The 16452-nt window shown below is 48.8% G+C and overlaps 1 protein-coding gene across 8 annotated transcripts in view; it reads right to left on the bottom strand.

Annotated features, from left to right (window-relative positions):
* The window catches only part of LOC146811006 (uncharacterized), a 1023327-nt gene that overhangs the window by 58229 nt on the left and 948646 nt on the right, over positions 1-16452 (bottom strand). The gene's annotated exons all lie outside the window — the stretch shown is intronic.

The following is a 16452-nucleotide window of genomic DNA, read 5'->3' on the forward strand; positions in this document are numbered from 1 at the left end:
ACCACAGATGCTCTTGATGAACAAAACCCTTTTAGATTAGGCGCATTACAAAGTTTTTCCTTTATCCCAAGAAATTCCTCATCACACTCCCGAGACCAATTGAATTCTACACCTCTCTTCAACAGTGCTCTCATGTTTGAGCAATGTTCAGCAAAACCCTCTACAAACTTATTATAGTACTCCGCCATCCCAAAAAACTTCATCAATTCTTCTCTTGAAGCAGGAGGCGGCATGCGTGAAATCGTATCAACCAAATCAGGCTTCGGAGAGATACCCGCACCAGAAATCGTGTGCCCTAAATAATGAATGGATGAGGTTTCAAAATGACATTTCTCAAGTTAGATTGGCATCCTCCAGTCTACTCAATACATCAAAAAGTACCTTCCTATGCTCCCTATGATCCTTTGCAAACACCAGAATGTCATCCTGATAGACACACACCCCATCACAACCTTCAAGTACTTTTCCCATGGCGCGCTGAAATACAGATGCCGCTGATACTAAGCCAAACGGCATTCTAACAAATCTGAACGTACCAAAAGGTGTGACAAATGAAGTCAGATCCCTGGAAGACCTATCTAACTCAATCTGGTGATATGCAGATGCCAAGTCAATAAAATAACGATGAAAAAAACGATGAAAAACGATGAAAACGATGTTCAGCTCATAATATCTTCATGTCAATAAAAGAAAATAAAGTCAGAGCTCCTGAGACAGAACTTGCTGCTTGGCCTCTTGAATTAATCACCACCAGTCACTTACTTCCCATCCTTCGCAGCACAGGGTCGATAAAACTCCGTGGCTTCACTTCCTCACACCCGTGACGAAACTGCTTCTAGCAACCCACAGGTGCTTATTCTAAACTCTGTTGCCAAGGTTCTGACAGAGACGCTAATGATGACGCTGGTAGTTCACCGAATCCCCTTGCAGGATTCCACTACGTCACCATTAGCAATAGACAGCCATCGAGTGAAGAGCTTCTCTGAAGGCAGTGACAGATCACGTCGTTAAACTGCAACTCCACTCGCAGAATCAAGTACAAGGCGAAAAACTTTACCAAAACACCACGAAACACTGCAGCTCACACCAGGTAAGCCACGCTGTGAAATACAGTGCAAGGACTCTCTCAAAACTGTTTTAGCTTCCTTTGTCAGCAAACGCCGAATTCTATTTAAAAACAAAGGGCGAGCCCGTGACGAGTAATTAACACCAAATTAGACCTTCACGGCGAAAGCTCCCAGCCCCACAATTTAAGAACAGAGCACCTCTTTTTAAATGTAATAAAATGCCAAATTTTCCAAAACAAAGGGCGAGCCCGTGACGATTAATTAACTACAAGTATGTCCTTCACGGCGAAAGCTCCCTGCCCAATAATAATTCGAACAGAGTACCTTAATTAAATCATAAAACAGAGCGTTGCAGATGTTGGGTCCTTCCTTGGTACAGCTGCCGACTACGCCAATGTAAGAATCTCCCTTTGACGAAATAAGATGCTTGGACACAGGAGATCCATGAAACAAATGCAGGTTTAATCCAAGTAAGAGGACCCATCCAATCATACATCCAGCTCATCAGCAATACAGTTGTCTTCTCCCAACCGTCCCTGGTCCCAGAACCCACCTTCAAACCAACACATTCCTTAACCTAGGTAACAGCCTGAACATTCCTACATCATAATGACAAGCTAGAGAAACCAGATGACACATGCTAGACATTGCTATGACAACCAGAATCCCACAAAAGGTCAGAAACGAGCAGAAAGAGGCAGAATGAAGGACAGAAACGAGCAGAAAGAGGCAAAATAAAGGTCAGGAACTAGCAGTAAGAGGCAGAATAAAGGAAAGAAGGGAGAAGAAAGAGACAGAATAAAGGTCAGAAACCAGCAGGAAGAGGCGAAATAGAGGTAAGAAACTAGCAGAAAGAAGCAAAATAACTGGCAGAATGAGCAGAAAGAGGCAGAATAGATGTCAGAATTGAGCAGCAAGAGGCAGAATAAAGGTCAGAATGAGTAGAAAGAGACAACATAGAGCGCAGGAGCAAGCAGAGAAGAGGCAGAAAAAGGATTAGTTACTTACCTGTAATCCTAGTTCTCTTCCAGGGGTATCCTCATCAAAGTCATAAGCATTAGAATATTCCCGCCCATGTGCGGGATCCCGGAAACAGTATATTATATGTGCCCCACATATACATATCCATACATATATACCTATATGTATACACAAGCAAATGCAGCCCCTAACACCCTAGAGCTGAATCATGCTGTAAGGAATTTCCACTACACATTAGAAAAATAGCATTATAAACATGAGAAACAACATTATAACTTGTTTGGAAACTGTTTTAATGCTTAGAAAACAGCAGAAATTCTTAGAAAACACTGAAAGCATAGGAAGCTCCCAGGCTGCATTGCAAATACCCAGTCTAAAAAGACTGAAAAGCTAACTCATAGCTGTATAGTAAAAACTGACACCGTGCCTTTAAGGCACACCTGACCCCCACCTTCCCATCATGCCTCAGGGGTGACAGTTAGGTCAGTTGTTCTTTGCGGAGACTGAAAAGTCATGGCACAAAGAAAATAATAACCTCTGAAAACTATCACACCTTTGCCCGGGGAGGCGGGAGGGTTGCTTATGACTTTGATGAGGATACCCCTGGAAGAGAACTAGGATTACAGGTAAGTAACTAATCCTTCTCTTCCAGGGGATCCTCATCAATAGTCATAAGCATTAGAATAGAATAGCGAGCCTCACCTCATCTCCCTGCGGGCAAAGGAAAGAAAAAAACAGAGAAGGGACAGTATGCTCAGATAGCTCAGCTACCCAAACAGGTTCCTCAAGGAGGCTTGGCCTACTTGGGCATCCGCCCTGGAATCGGATTCGAGGCAGTAGTGCCTGGTAAAAGTATGGACCGATTTCCAAGTGGCCGCCTTGCAGATCTCTGCCATAGGAACGTCATGCAGGAAAGCTACTGTGGCCGCTTTCCCCCTAGTAGAATGGGCCTTAGGGGCCAAAGGTAAGGGCCTTTTCGCCAGCTGGTAGGCTAGGGTAATGCAAGAAACAATCCATCTGGAAATGGATCGCTTAGCTGCTGGGAAGCCTGTTCTCATGGCGCCATAGTTGACAAACAGCTGGTCCGTCTTCCTAATGCCTCTGGTACTTGCCAGGTAGAATTTAAGTACCCTTTTGAGGTCTAAGGAGTGGAGCGACCGCTCAGCCGGGGTCGCTGGATTCGGGAAGAAGGATGGCAGAGAAATGGACTGATTAATATGAAAATCAGACACTACCTTAGGGAGAAAGGATGGATGTGCCCTTAAGACCACTTTGTGCTGGTGAAAAACTGTGTACGGCTCTTTAGTACACAGAGCCTGGATTTCGCTTACTCTGCGTGCCGATGTAATGGCTACCAGAAAAGCCGCCTTCCACGACAGATGTTGTAAAGAAGCTTTGTGGATCGGCTCAAAAGGTGGGCCCATCAACTTGGATAACACTAAGTTCAACTCCCACGGAGGTGAAGGGTTTCGAACAGGGGGGTAAACTTTTTTCAACCCCTGCAAGAAGTCCTTGACCACCTGCATCTGGAAAAAAGAAGGTTGACTGGGAGACCTCCTGTAAGCTGTAATGGCAGACAAATGGACCCTGATGGATGCATACTTCAAGCCTGATCTAGCTAAGTGAAGGAGGTACGGAAGGATGACGTCCTCCTGCCCCTTTGTAGGATCGTGGTGATTCTCCCTACACCAAATGAAGAACCTCTTCCACTTAAACGCATAAGACGCTCTTGTGGAGGGTCGCTTCGCTTCCTTGAGAATATGCATGCAGTCAGGAGGTAGACCTAAATGTCCGTATTGCAGGACCTCAGGAGCCATGCCGTTAAGTTCAGTGAGGGAAGGTTGGGATGCAGAATCCTCCCGCCCATCTTGGACAGCAAGTCCGGCCTGCAAGGCAGCCGCCTGTGAGGTCGAACCGAGAGATGAAGAAGGTCCGGGTACCACCACTGGCGCGGCCAGTCCGGGGCTATGAGGATCATCTTCATGTCGGATCTGAGCAGCTTGGATACCACCTTCGGAATCAGAGGCAGGGGCGGAAAGGCGTAGGCAAATGTCCCTGACCAGTCCATCAAAAGAGCATTCCCCCTGGTCCCTGGACGGTGGAATCTGGACGCGAAGGCGTGGCATTTTGAATTTTCGTCGTCTGCAAACAGATCGATGTCTGGACGACCCCACCAACGGAACAGGTCCGCCACCACGTCGTCGTGCAGCACCCAGTCGGGCTGATCTTCGAAATGCCTGCTGAGTGCGTCTGCCTTGATATTCAATTCCCCTGGAAGGTGTACTGCCACCACCGAGAGGTTCCGGGCAAGCAGCCAGTGCCAGATCGCCTGCGCCTCCAGGGAGAGGGGCCGTGACCGAGTCCCGCCCTGTTTGTTCAGGTAAAACATGGTCGTGGTGTTGTCGGTCTGCACCAGGATTGAGTTGGTCTCGATTGCTGGGAGGAACGCTTTTAGAGCAAGGTGGACTGCCCGAAGCTCTAGCATATTTATGTGGTAGCCCTGTTCTTTTGCAGACCACTGACCTTGTATCTGGAGGCACCCCATGTGGGCTCCCCATCCTTGTAGCGACGCGTCTGTCACCACTGATTGCACCGGAAGTGGCTGGTGAAACGGGACTCCCACCAACAGATTGTTCTGACGAGTCCACCATGTTAGGGAAGATTTCGCTACCTGGGGGAGAGAGATCCGATCTCCCCAACGACCTGTGGACTGATCCCATTGATCCTCCAGAGCTTGCTGCAAAGGACTCATCCGCAGCCTGGCGTGGGGAATCAGAAAAATGCAGGACGCCATGGAACCCAGCAGAGATGCTACCTGCCGAACTGACGGCCTCCGCATCTGCTGCATAAGCCTGCATTTTTTCTTCATTGAAGACAGTCTCTCCTCCGAAGGATACGCTCTTCCCACGCTTGTGTCCAGAACGGAGCCAAGGTAGTGGATGGACTGAGTAGGCCGCTGCACGGACTTCGCCATGTTGACGTGAAGGCCGAGAGCGTGCAACTGCCTTAGACAGATTTGGAAGTCTTTCTTCACCTGTTGCTGGGTTGGAGCCTTCAGTAACCAGTCGTCCAGGTACGGGTAGACGAAGAGACCCTGCTTGTGTAGGCAGGCCGCCACCACTGCCATACATTTGGTGAAGACTCGCGGGGCCGACTTGAGTCCGAATGGAAGCACTTTGTACTGGTAGTGCTTGTCTCCTACCACAAACCGCAGGTACCTGCGGTGATGCTTTGCTATTGGAATGTGAAAATACGCATCTTGGAGGTCCACCGAACACATCCAATCTCCGACTTGTAGATGTGGACATATTTGGTGAAGCGCCAACATACGGAACTTCTCCTTGACGATGACTTTGTTTAGGAGACGAAGGTCCAGAATCGGCCGAAACTTGTGCTCTTGATCTTTCTTGGGCACCAGGAAGTACCGGGAGTACACTCCTTTTCCGACCTGTGAAGGAGGAACCCTTTCTATGGCATGCTTTTGCAGAAGGGACCTCACTTCCTGCTTGAGTAGGTTTAGGTGGTGAGGACGGGACCTCTTTGGCGGGATGTCTCTGGGAAGCGCTCGAAAACGTAGCGCATATCCATGACGCAGTATATTCAGCACCCAGCGATCTTTTGTGATGCTGACCCACTCTGCTAGATGTTGCGACGCACTTCCTCCCACTGGAGTGGGCAACGGTCGTAGAGGAAGCCACAGCTCATGACTTTCCTCCTCTTGTGGCAGTGGAGGACTGTTGTTGGTGTCCACCTCTGCCTCTGCCAGACTTTCCGCCTCGAAACTGGGTTTTCCCTTGGGGTTTGCTCTGAGACCACTGAGGGGTTTGAATCCTCTGTTGAGGCCCCTTGCGTTGGGTGGGTCGAAAACGGCGCTTGAACTCCTTTTTCTTCTCCAAGCCCACGGCTTTGAGAGTGTCCAGCTCAGTTTTCATGCGCCCCATCTCCTCATCCGTGTGAGTGCCGAAGAGGGAGTTGCCAGAGAACGGGAGGTTTAAAATCCGTTGCTGTGCGTCTGGCTTGAGCCCTGTCAGACGCAACCAGGACGACCTCCTGGCGCAGACGCCGTGTGTATAAGAGTGGGCTGAGATTAGCGCACCATCCGCCGCTGTGCTAATCGACTGATTAGCCACCAGTGCCCCTTCAGTAACAATCTCCTCAAAGTCCTTTTGGTCCTCCTTGGGCAGCTTGGATTTGAAACGTTCCATCGAATCCCAGAGGGCCCTATCGTACCTGCCCAGAAGCGCCGCCGCGCTGGAGATCTTGAGGGCTGCCGCCGCCGAAGAGCAGGTCCTGCGTCCCCATGAGTCCTGGGTTCTGCTCTCCTTGTCTGGAGGGACGGAGGAGGAGGCCGACGCCGTCTGACCCTTCCTGGCAGCTGCCACTATGACGGAGTCCGCAGGTGGGTCTGTCTTTACAAAGACGGGGTCAGAGGTAGCTGGCTTGTATTTTTTTAGGATACGAGCCGGAACGGCTTTGACAGTCGCCGGGGTGAGAAAAGTGTCCATGACTGGTTCCATGATTCCTGGGACCAAAGGTAGCAGCGGACGAGAGGCAGACTTTTGGTGAAGTGTTTCAAAAATCACCGAGGTTGTGACTTGGGGGACTGACATCTCAATCCCCAGCTTCAGTGCTCCCCGCTGCAACACTTCCTGGTAGGTGTTGATGTCGTCTACGGGAGAGACCCTGGACACTGGGCTGTCCGTGAGCGTGGGAGAATAGTTTCTGATGGAGGACTTGGAGGACGAGGAAGAGGACGATGATGGAGTCCTTTTGCGCTTCCGGTGATGATCACGCGCCCTTGACCCAGGTGAACGCTCCTCCCGTCTGGGGGAGCGCGATCTGCGTCGCCTGTAGTCCGGAGATCTCGGACGTGCTGGCCTGGGGGGACTAGCTCTGTCCACAGCCGCCACCAGGCGTTGCAGCGGAGAATCATGCACTGGGCTGATGTATTCCCGCATCCTCCTTGTAGGCCCTGAGTCTAGCCAATGATGTGCTGGTAGTAGCCATCTGGGCGACAGAGTAACGGTCTGAGTCTGAGGAGAAGACCTACGGGGTTGAGCTGCAGGTTCTCGTGGCTTTGCTGGTCGTGGAGAGGCCTCTGAGTGGGAGGAGGAGTGGCGAGAAGCCGACTCCGTAACCAGGACCACCGACTTGTCTGAGGCCTGTCTCGACGTCGAGCGCGGTCTTGACGACGATCCGTGGTGTCCTCTCCTGTCTCGCTGGGACTCTCTCGACGTCGAACGCCGTCTCGACGTGGACCGGCGGCCATGTTCCGTGGGCGAAGCCTGCCGCCTCGACGTCGAGCGGCGATGTGAAGCCGACGACGGAGGCTCTCTCTCCCTCGACGCCGGACGCCGCGGGGACGCCGGCGGAGATGCTGCCACTCTCGACGTCGATACCGATGCCAACCTCGACGCCGAACGCCGCTTGGAGGACGACGGCGGAGGATCCTGCTGCTTCGACGTCGAACGTCGATGAAGCCTCGACGACGGTGGGGATGGTGCCCTCGACGACGGAGGGGTGACACTCCTCGACGCCGGTCGTCGCCTGGTTGACGACGGCGGAGGGTCCCTGCTCCTCGACGCCGATCGACGTCGAGATGTCGACGGCGGAGGGTCCCTGCTCCTCGACGCCGAACGCCGCTGGGTTGGCGACGGCGGAGGCTCTCTGCTCCTCGACGCCGATCGTCGCCGGGTTGACGACGGCGGAGGCTCTCTGCTCCTCGACGCCGATCGTCGCCTGGTTGACGACGGCGGAGGTTCCCTGCTTCTCGACGCCGATCGTCGCCGGGTTGACGACGGCGGAGGGGGGGTGTCTCTCGACGCCGAACGTCGCCGGGTTGACGACGGCGGAGAGGATCTGGATCTCGACGCCGCTCTGGATCTCGACGCCGATCGTCGCCGAGTTGACGATGGCGGTCTGGACTTCGACGTCGACGTCGTACCTGCTCTCGACGGCGAGCCCGCTGTCGAGAACTTCTTTTTCGAAATATGACCTACCGGAACATCTTTTCCCAGCGCCGAGCCCGACGCTGAGGCGGAAGGACGAGAGGACTTGCTTCTAGATGATTTTTTATGCCTCTTGGAGCCCTTCCTCACCGGAGATCGGCCTCTAGATGGTTGTGCCAGGCCATAAGCGCGACTTCGCTCTCTGTCCTTCAAAGTTCTTTTGGACAGGCCCTGGCAGTGAGGACATGTGCTGGAATCATGGTCCTCCGGCAGACACAGGATACAGACCCTGTGAGAGTCAGTCGCGGCCTTTTTCTTGCCACAGGCAGGGCAAGGATCGAAAAGAGAAGGCATTTTAAGTGGAAAAAATGCCCAAATAAGCCTAAAAAAAGGCAGCCTCTTACTGACTTAGCTGTGAAACGTCGAAGTAAGGGAAAAAGAATTGAAAAAATAGACAATATTTTCTGACAAACTCAGAAAAAAGTGGAGCTCTGTTGCCAGGATCCTTCTAGAAGGAGCCGGAAAGAACAACTGACCTAACTGTCACCCCTGAGGCATGATGGGAAGGTGGGGGTCAGGTGTGCCTTAAAGGCACGGTGTCAGTTTTTACTATACAGCTATGAGTTAGCTTTTCAGTCTTTTTAGACTGGGTATTTGCAATGCAGCCTGGGAGCTTCCTATGCTTTCAGTGTTTTCTAAGAATTTCTGCTGTTTTCTAAGCATTAAAACAGTTTCCAAACAAGTTATAATGTTGTTTCTCATGTTTATAATGCTATTTTTCTAATGTGTAGTGGAAATTCCTTACAGCATGATTCAGCTCTAGGGTGTTAGGGGCTGCATTTGCTTGTGTATACATATAGGTATATATGTATGGATATGTATATGTGGGGCACATATAATATACTGTTTCCGGGATCCCGCTCATGGGCGGGAATATTCTAATGCTTATGACTATTGATGAGGATCCCCTGGAAGAGAACTACTAGAAAACGAGCAGAGGAGGCACAAACCGTACACAGCAGAGGGTAGCAAACTGCAGGCAAGCTGGACAGGAGGACTGTCACAGGGGGAGCTGGCACGAGGTCCTGCTTCTGTGTGCCCCAACATTTGGTACTGTGCACTTACTGACAAACCCCCTCATACACTCACATACCTACTCACACACCCACCCACACACACACACACCCACTCACAGCCCCATTCAGAGACGTACACAACCACTGACAGACACATTCATACACTCATGCACCCATTCACAGATCCATTCAAACACTCATGCACCTACTCACAGACCCACTGAAAGACTTTGACACATACACATACTCTCACTGAACTACCCAGAAACTTACTCATTTTTGCACCCATTCACATACCCACTCAGAGACTCACACACCCACTCACAGACCCACTCACCAACTCACTAATCTACTCAAACACTCAGTGTCTCATGCACACACTCACAGACACACTCACAGACTCACACAACCACTAACAGATGTACAGTCACACACCTACTCACTCATCCACACAGAGACTCATCCACCCACTCACAGACCTTCAAAGACACTCATGCACCAACTCACGAACCCCGTGAGAGACTCGCGCATCAACCCGCAGACCCACTCAGTCACTCATGCAACCACTCACAGATCCACAAAGGCACTCCTATACCCACTTACAAAACCATGTACACATCCATGCAGTCACTCACACACCCATTCACAAACCCACAAACACACTTACGCACCCTCTCGGAGACCCATGCAACCACTCACACACCCAGTCACTTACCTGTACAACCACTCACAAACCCACTCCCAAAGGTTACAGTTAGAAAATAACATTAAAAAAGGTGATATTCACTGAAAAAACCAAAAGTTACAGGAACATTACTGTTAGGAGATAGAATTTTTTTAAAAATAGAAATTAACTGAGAAAACAAAGGTTATAGGGACGTTATAGTTAGGCTCAGTTTAAAAAAAAAAATTCAGCAGTTATAGTTACCTGAGCTAACTATAACTTACACATCTGGAATGCGCTGCTTATGACCTCATGTATTACATCACTCATGACATGGTCAGTGACATCAAACATGATTTCATTGATGACATCACGGATAACATCCCTGATGACATCATCCACAGAACCACTCACACCCCGACACAACCCCTCATACAACCACTCACACACCCATACAACCACTCACATTCCCATTCACAGACCCAAACAACTACTGACACAACCACTCACTCACCCATGCAGCCACTCACACAGCAATTCACACACTGATATGTTATGTTACATTCATTTAGTAAAGCGCAACAAATCACACCCGGGGATATATCTCAGAACTCGGCCTCCACAGAAAAATGCACCTGATAACATCCAGGTTTTTTTAAAATGTTTTAAATTGAGTGAAATCTTAACAGCCGCGAAAGTGGCTTGGAATTTAGGGCCATATGTAGGTAGCTAAATACCTGTCGGTAACGGCCGAAAATCGGTAATTTTCCAGCTACCGACCGGTATTTAGCCCTTTCTAATGTAGGAGGCAGGTTTTAAGGATTCGGTAATTTACTGATTCCTTATTTTAAGGAATCGGTAAAATATCGAATCCTTAAAGGCTGTGTAGGAGGCACTCAAGTGATTCGTTATTTACCACCAACTACAAGTTGGTGGTAAATAGCGAATACCTTTAAAAAAGCAATAATTTACTTTTTTCAAGGTGCCATGTGGCAGACATACATGCCCTTAGGGCATGTATGTGCGCCACATGTGCTCACATGCACGATTCAGGGGTGCAACAGGGTATCAATGTGACACCCTGCCACCCTTGAATATGCTCCCTCTATTACCGATTCGGTATTTACCGAATCGGTAATAGTGAATGGCTTCCCATTCATTCCTATGGGCCTCCAGGCCCATAGGAATGAATGGGAAGATGATTCCTTATTACCGAATCGGTATTACAGATTCGGTAATAACGAATATTACCGATTCAGTATTTTTTACCGACTTTTTAGCTATATATGAAATACCGCATCGGTAAAATTCGGTATTTTGGAATCGGTATTTCATATTTACCTACATCGGGCCCCTGATTCCATGTTATTGGAGCAGTGTAATAAAAGGCTCTGCCCCACAACTTGAGGTTCGGATGCAGGGAATAGACAGAAATGTCTTATTGCTCATTCTTAGTGTGTAAGAGGGTCAACTACTAACAGAGCTACTCACTCACTCATACAGCCATTCACACATCCATTAACTTACCCATACACCCAGTCAAACTGCCACTCACTTACTCATACATCCACTTACATACCCAGTCACTCACCTATAGAGGCATTCACACAACCACTCAGTCATCAAAACAGCCTCTCACACACACCCAAAAAAGATTAATCCACCTCAGCTTCTCCCTGAAAATGTCTCAAGTTGTGTTTTCTCCAAGCAATATTTCATAGGAAGATTTACCAGCGGTACTGGAAACATTGCTGAACAGAGTTAGACCAAATTAAGGTTTTAAATGTTTATATATAGAGAGACACAGTAGAACCATGGTGCCAGGAGGTAAAAATATTAGGATTGATTGGCAGCATAACCTCAACAAAGATTTGTGGCAGCCATTTTGAACTCAATACCCATGTCATGAACAAAAAAACGTTAAAAAGCCTCCTATGGTCAAAAGCAAATACACTGTAATAAAAAGATTCTAAAAAATGTGGCTGCCGCCCTTTTTAAATACCCTCCCCTCCATGGGTGGGCCATGGTTCAGTGGGATTAGCACTTATTTTTGTGTTATATTGGGATGGGGGCATGCTTGCCAACCCCCGTCTGATCTTCTATGGGCCTTGGCAATCCCAACCCCAGGGGCTAAAAACATTGTATTTCTTAGGGAGAGTGGCCTGTGTCTGGCCCCCCTCCCCAAGCTATTTATTGGGTCTGGGGGCTCTAAGTAAGAATAGTTCCCACCTCGGGCGGGAGCATGAGTAGCTGTTCTCACTGAGTGAGCAGAAGTAGAAACTGATCTAAGAATAGTATCTGGTGCTCAATAAATGGTCAAATAAAATGTAACAATATGGTTGATGACAGGCTTCTCAGTAGCCTTCTTCAAATAATAGCAGGTCACTGGAGTACCTCATCCCTTATTCCTAGCACATAGACTAACAGCTCCACTCAACAAGGCTTTTACCTTGTGCCTTTGCAGTATAGCAGCATATGAATCATGCTTTCCTTCAACATATCTGAAAATTTAGTGAAGTCAACAAACCCAGTCTAAATTTTGCTTAGCAAAATAGTCAATTGAGGGTTTCCAGAGCTGTAGATGAGAACAACGGATCTTTGACTGTGCACAAAACAGTGGATAACCTGAATGAGAAACAACTGTGTTTGGTTAAACCCCAATAAAACAGAAACATGTTTGTTTAAGTTCTATGTTTTCCTCCAGTAGATACCAATATGTATTTTTAAGCTAAAAGCTCAATCAATAAAACTGATTTCAAAAGTGTGAAAGCACATTTCTACAGAGTGACAGCCACAGTGTTGCACATTAACAGTGCTCTGCAATGAGGTATATAATGCCGGACGCACAAGATAAATATCAACCAACTCTTCCACCTTACACAAGACCTGAGGTGATGTAGGCATTAGTCAAAGTCACTAGAAAATAAGCAATGCACTTATGTTGAACTTGAATAATGAATAACCCAGTCATGCCCAGTCTCTTTCAAACTCTTCTGTTCAAATCGTGTCAGGTGACAGATCTGGAGGGCTCTGATCCTGTCACCTAATCACCATGAGAACCTTCACTGGCTGCTTTTGACAAGTGAGAATGAGTTTTAGTCTGGACACTGTATCTCACCTCTAGGCTTTGATAATTAACTTTTTGGAGCATATTTAAGTTATCGGCACTTTACACTCCATTGAAGACAGCTCATGAGGATACTTCACAGCCAGTGCTTTCAAATCAGACCTTTTTCTGGCAGAAACATGCTGCGGGGTGGGGCAGAAAGCTTATCTGTGCTGCTGCCCCTCTACTGTCAACCACCCTCATACAGGATAAAACAAATCAAATGGTATCGCAGATTGTGGGATAGAGCAATCTGCATTTCTGGTATCCTATCCCATCTCTGATACTCTTTTCTGAGATACGTTTAATCTATCAAATCAACCACAGTAGTTCTATGTATGGCCACTGGAGGACATAGTTGAAGGGTTTGGCCTTACACTCCTTTTTTACACTCACTTATTTAAAGGGTCCGATACCACTCTTCCGTGGTTCAAATATGTTCTTACATCTTCTTTACAAAAAATAGTCAGGATATATACCATTTCTATTTTATTTGCAAACAAATATAATTTACACTCTTACAGTCCTAATTTTTTAGAAAGACCAGTTAAACACCAATGCAAGATTGTGTGCTACATGAGTGCTCAAAAGACACCAAAATCAGGCAGCCCAACTGCGCCTGAACCTTTGCTAAGATGAGCATGTGAATGAATAAATGAATTAATTAATTAAATTGGATTTGTATTGCGCTTAGCTACCCTGAGGCCTCCTAGCGCTTGCGGAGCAGAGAGATAGGGGAGGCGTGTGGAACTAGTGTGAGGTACTAAACAGGTGGGTTTTGAGATGTTTCCGGAATACCAGCAGGTTAGGTTCCCAGTGGAGGGAGAGCGGGAGGGAGTTCCAGAGGTTAGAGGCATTCAGGGAGAAGGAGCGTCCCCCCCATCTGGATCTTCGTACCTTCAAGGAGGTGGCGAGGAATGCAGAGCTGGAGCGAAGGCTTCTGGAAGGCTGATAACCAGGGACTGAAGAATGCCTGGGACTGCCTTCCACATAGCTCTATGGGCCAGGCACAAGGCCTTGAAATGTATCCTGGCCCGGATGGGAAGCCAATGGAGGCTGCGCAGGACAGGTTTCGCTGTTTGTCTCCGGGGGATCAGGAGCAGAAGGCGAGCTGCGTAATTCTGGATTACTTGCAGCTTCTGGATTGTGGACTGGGGAGCGCCAAGATACAGGGCGTTCCCCTAGTCCAGACGGGACAGTACCAGAGCTTGCACCATAATTCTACTCTCCTGGAATGGAAGTAGGGGAAGGATCTTTCTTAACATTCTCATAAGGCCAAAACAGGTGGCGGAGAGCTTAGTGGCCTGGTAGTTAAAGCAGAGAGAATTGTCAAGCCACACGCCTAGTCTCTTGATCTGCTGTTTTTGGGATGGGCATGGGGCCAAGAACAGTAGGCCAGGTGAGTTTTGGGGAGGGAGAAGGAGATTTGCCCAAGAACATCAGTTCGGTCTTATCCCCATTTAGCTTAAGATGGGATAGGTCCATCCAATCGGCAACCACCTCTAGGCAGACATCTAGAGCATCAGATGATCCCTCTGGGTGGTTGAGTGCCACCACCAGTTGGGTATCGTCTGCATAGGTAATGATTTTTATGCCGAAAGGAAGGACTATTTCTGCCAATGGGGCCATGTAAGTGTTAAAGAGCGTGGGGCTCAGGGAAGAACCCTGGGGAACCTCACAGCTGAGTGGCTGCTGAGTCGATGAGGCAGAACCTTCAAAGACTTGGAAGGACCGATCTTTTAAGAAGGACTGGAACCAGGTCAGTGCCATGTTTGTCACTCCCATGTTTCCTAGTCGCTCGAGCAGGATGTTATGGTCCACAGTGTCGAAGGCGGCACTGAGGTCTAAAAGAATAATAGCCGCTGAATTGCCCTGGTCCAGGAGTCTCCTAGCCTCCTCTGTTACAGCCAGAAGGGCCATCTCGGTCCCTAACTGGGGGCGGAAGCCCATTTGGGTAACATGCAGCAAGTTGTAGGATTCCAAGTGTTGGACCAGAGTGGAATTTATATGTCTCTCCAGCAACTTGCTCAGCCAAGGTAGGAGAGAGATGGGACAGTAATTGGCCATAATGAGGTGGTAAAGATTAGGTTTTTTCAGAAGGGCTCTCACCTGGGTCTGTTTCCAGGCCAAAGGCACCATGCAGAGGTGATTGACGAATTTAGGGCGTCTAAGATGACTGGGCGAATGGAGTTGGTGACTAAAGAGAGGTACTGAGGGGGGGGCGGGGTCCAAGGGGGAGCCAGATGTCACTCTAGAAATGATGGCGTCCAGGGCATCATTGTCCAGGAGGGGACATTGCCCTAAGTTGCACTGCGAATCAAGGTGCAAAGCGCTGGTGCTAGGTATAGTGTGCCTCGGTTGGTGGGGAAGGAACGGCTGGCATATCAGTTGGATTTTTTGGTGGAAATATTCTGCCAGGTTGTTGCACCGATCAGGGGCCGCCTCAGTGTTGGGCTGTTTAAGCGGCAGAGTGGAGAGGGATTTAGCGATGCAAAAGATTTCCTTAGGTGAGTTAGCCGCTGCGTTAATTCTCTCCTCGTAAAAGTTGGATTGTGCTATTTTGATCTCAGCCTTGTATCTCCTAATTGCCTCTCTATACTCCTGTTTGCTTTCCTCGGCGAAGTTCTGTCTCCATCTTCTTTCAAGTTTCCTACAGTTCAGTTTAAGCTCCCTTAATTTGGTGGAGAACCAGGGTGAAGATTTTTGCTTGAGTTTCTTGAGGGAAGGTTTTTTTGGGAGTATGGTGTCCAATGAGTTTTGGATCCAAAAGTTGAAGTTAGTGTTTGCTATCTCAGGGTTAGGGTCGCTGTGGGGTCTGGTGGCATTGAGGAGCGTAGTCCATTGGCTTATGGACAGGTTTGACCATTTCCTATCAAGTGTCGACGTAGCGTTTTGAGGGGGCGGGGGGACTGAGGTTACCCAGACCATGGGAATGAGCGAGTGATCGGTCCACGGGAGGGGCACGGGGTACCGACCAGAAGATTCTGGTCATTGCTAAACACGGGGTCAAGGAGATGGCCCTTGTTGTCTGTGGGGGCAAAGCTTTTCTGCTCGAATTGAAGTGCAGAGAGGCTGGCAGATAGGTCACTAGCCAGATGGTTAGAGTGGTCATCCATATGGATGTTGAGAACCCCTAGTATGGTGAAATTGGCTGGGGTTAGGGCTAGATTGGCGGCGAGAGTGGGAAGAGCGTTAAGGAATTGTCCTATTGGTCCTGGGGGTCGGTAGAGCAGTAGGCCGGAGAAAGTACTGGTGGGAGAGAGCTCTAGGGAGAAATTCATAGTCTGGTGGCTCGTCCGTGGAGGACCGGCAGCTGAGGTGTTCTTTAAATATTACGGCTAGCCCCCCACCCCTTCCAGTTAAGCGGTCAGCTCTATGTATTGAATAGCCAGGTGGTAGGGTTTGAATGACAGCTGGGTCGGCCTCGTCTTGTAGCCAGGTTTCCATCAGAAATAGAGCGTCTGGTTCAAGGTCTTCTAATAGTAGGAAAAGTTCGGTGGAGTGTCTAGGGAGGGAGCGGCAGTTCAGGAGGAAAAATTTAAGGGGGTGGCCATCTGGCAATGCTTCCTTGCTATGGGGTTGAAGCGTAAAGTTGCAGTGGGGGCAACGC

This window comes from Triturus cristatus, chromosome 7, assembly GCF_964204655.1.
Source record: "Triturus cristatus chromosome 7, aTriCri1.1, whole genome shotgun sequence".
Classification (NCBI taxonomy): Eukaryota; Metazoa; Chordata; class Amphibia; order Caudata; family Salamandridae; genus Triturus; species Triturus cristatus.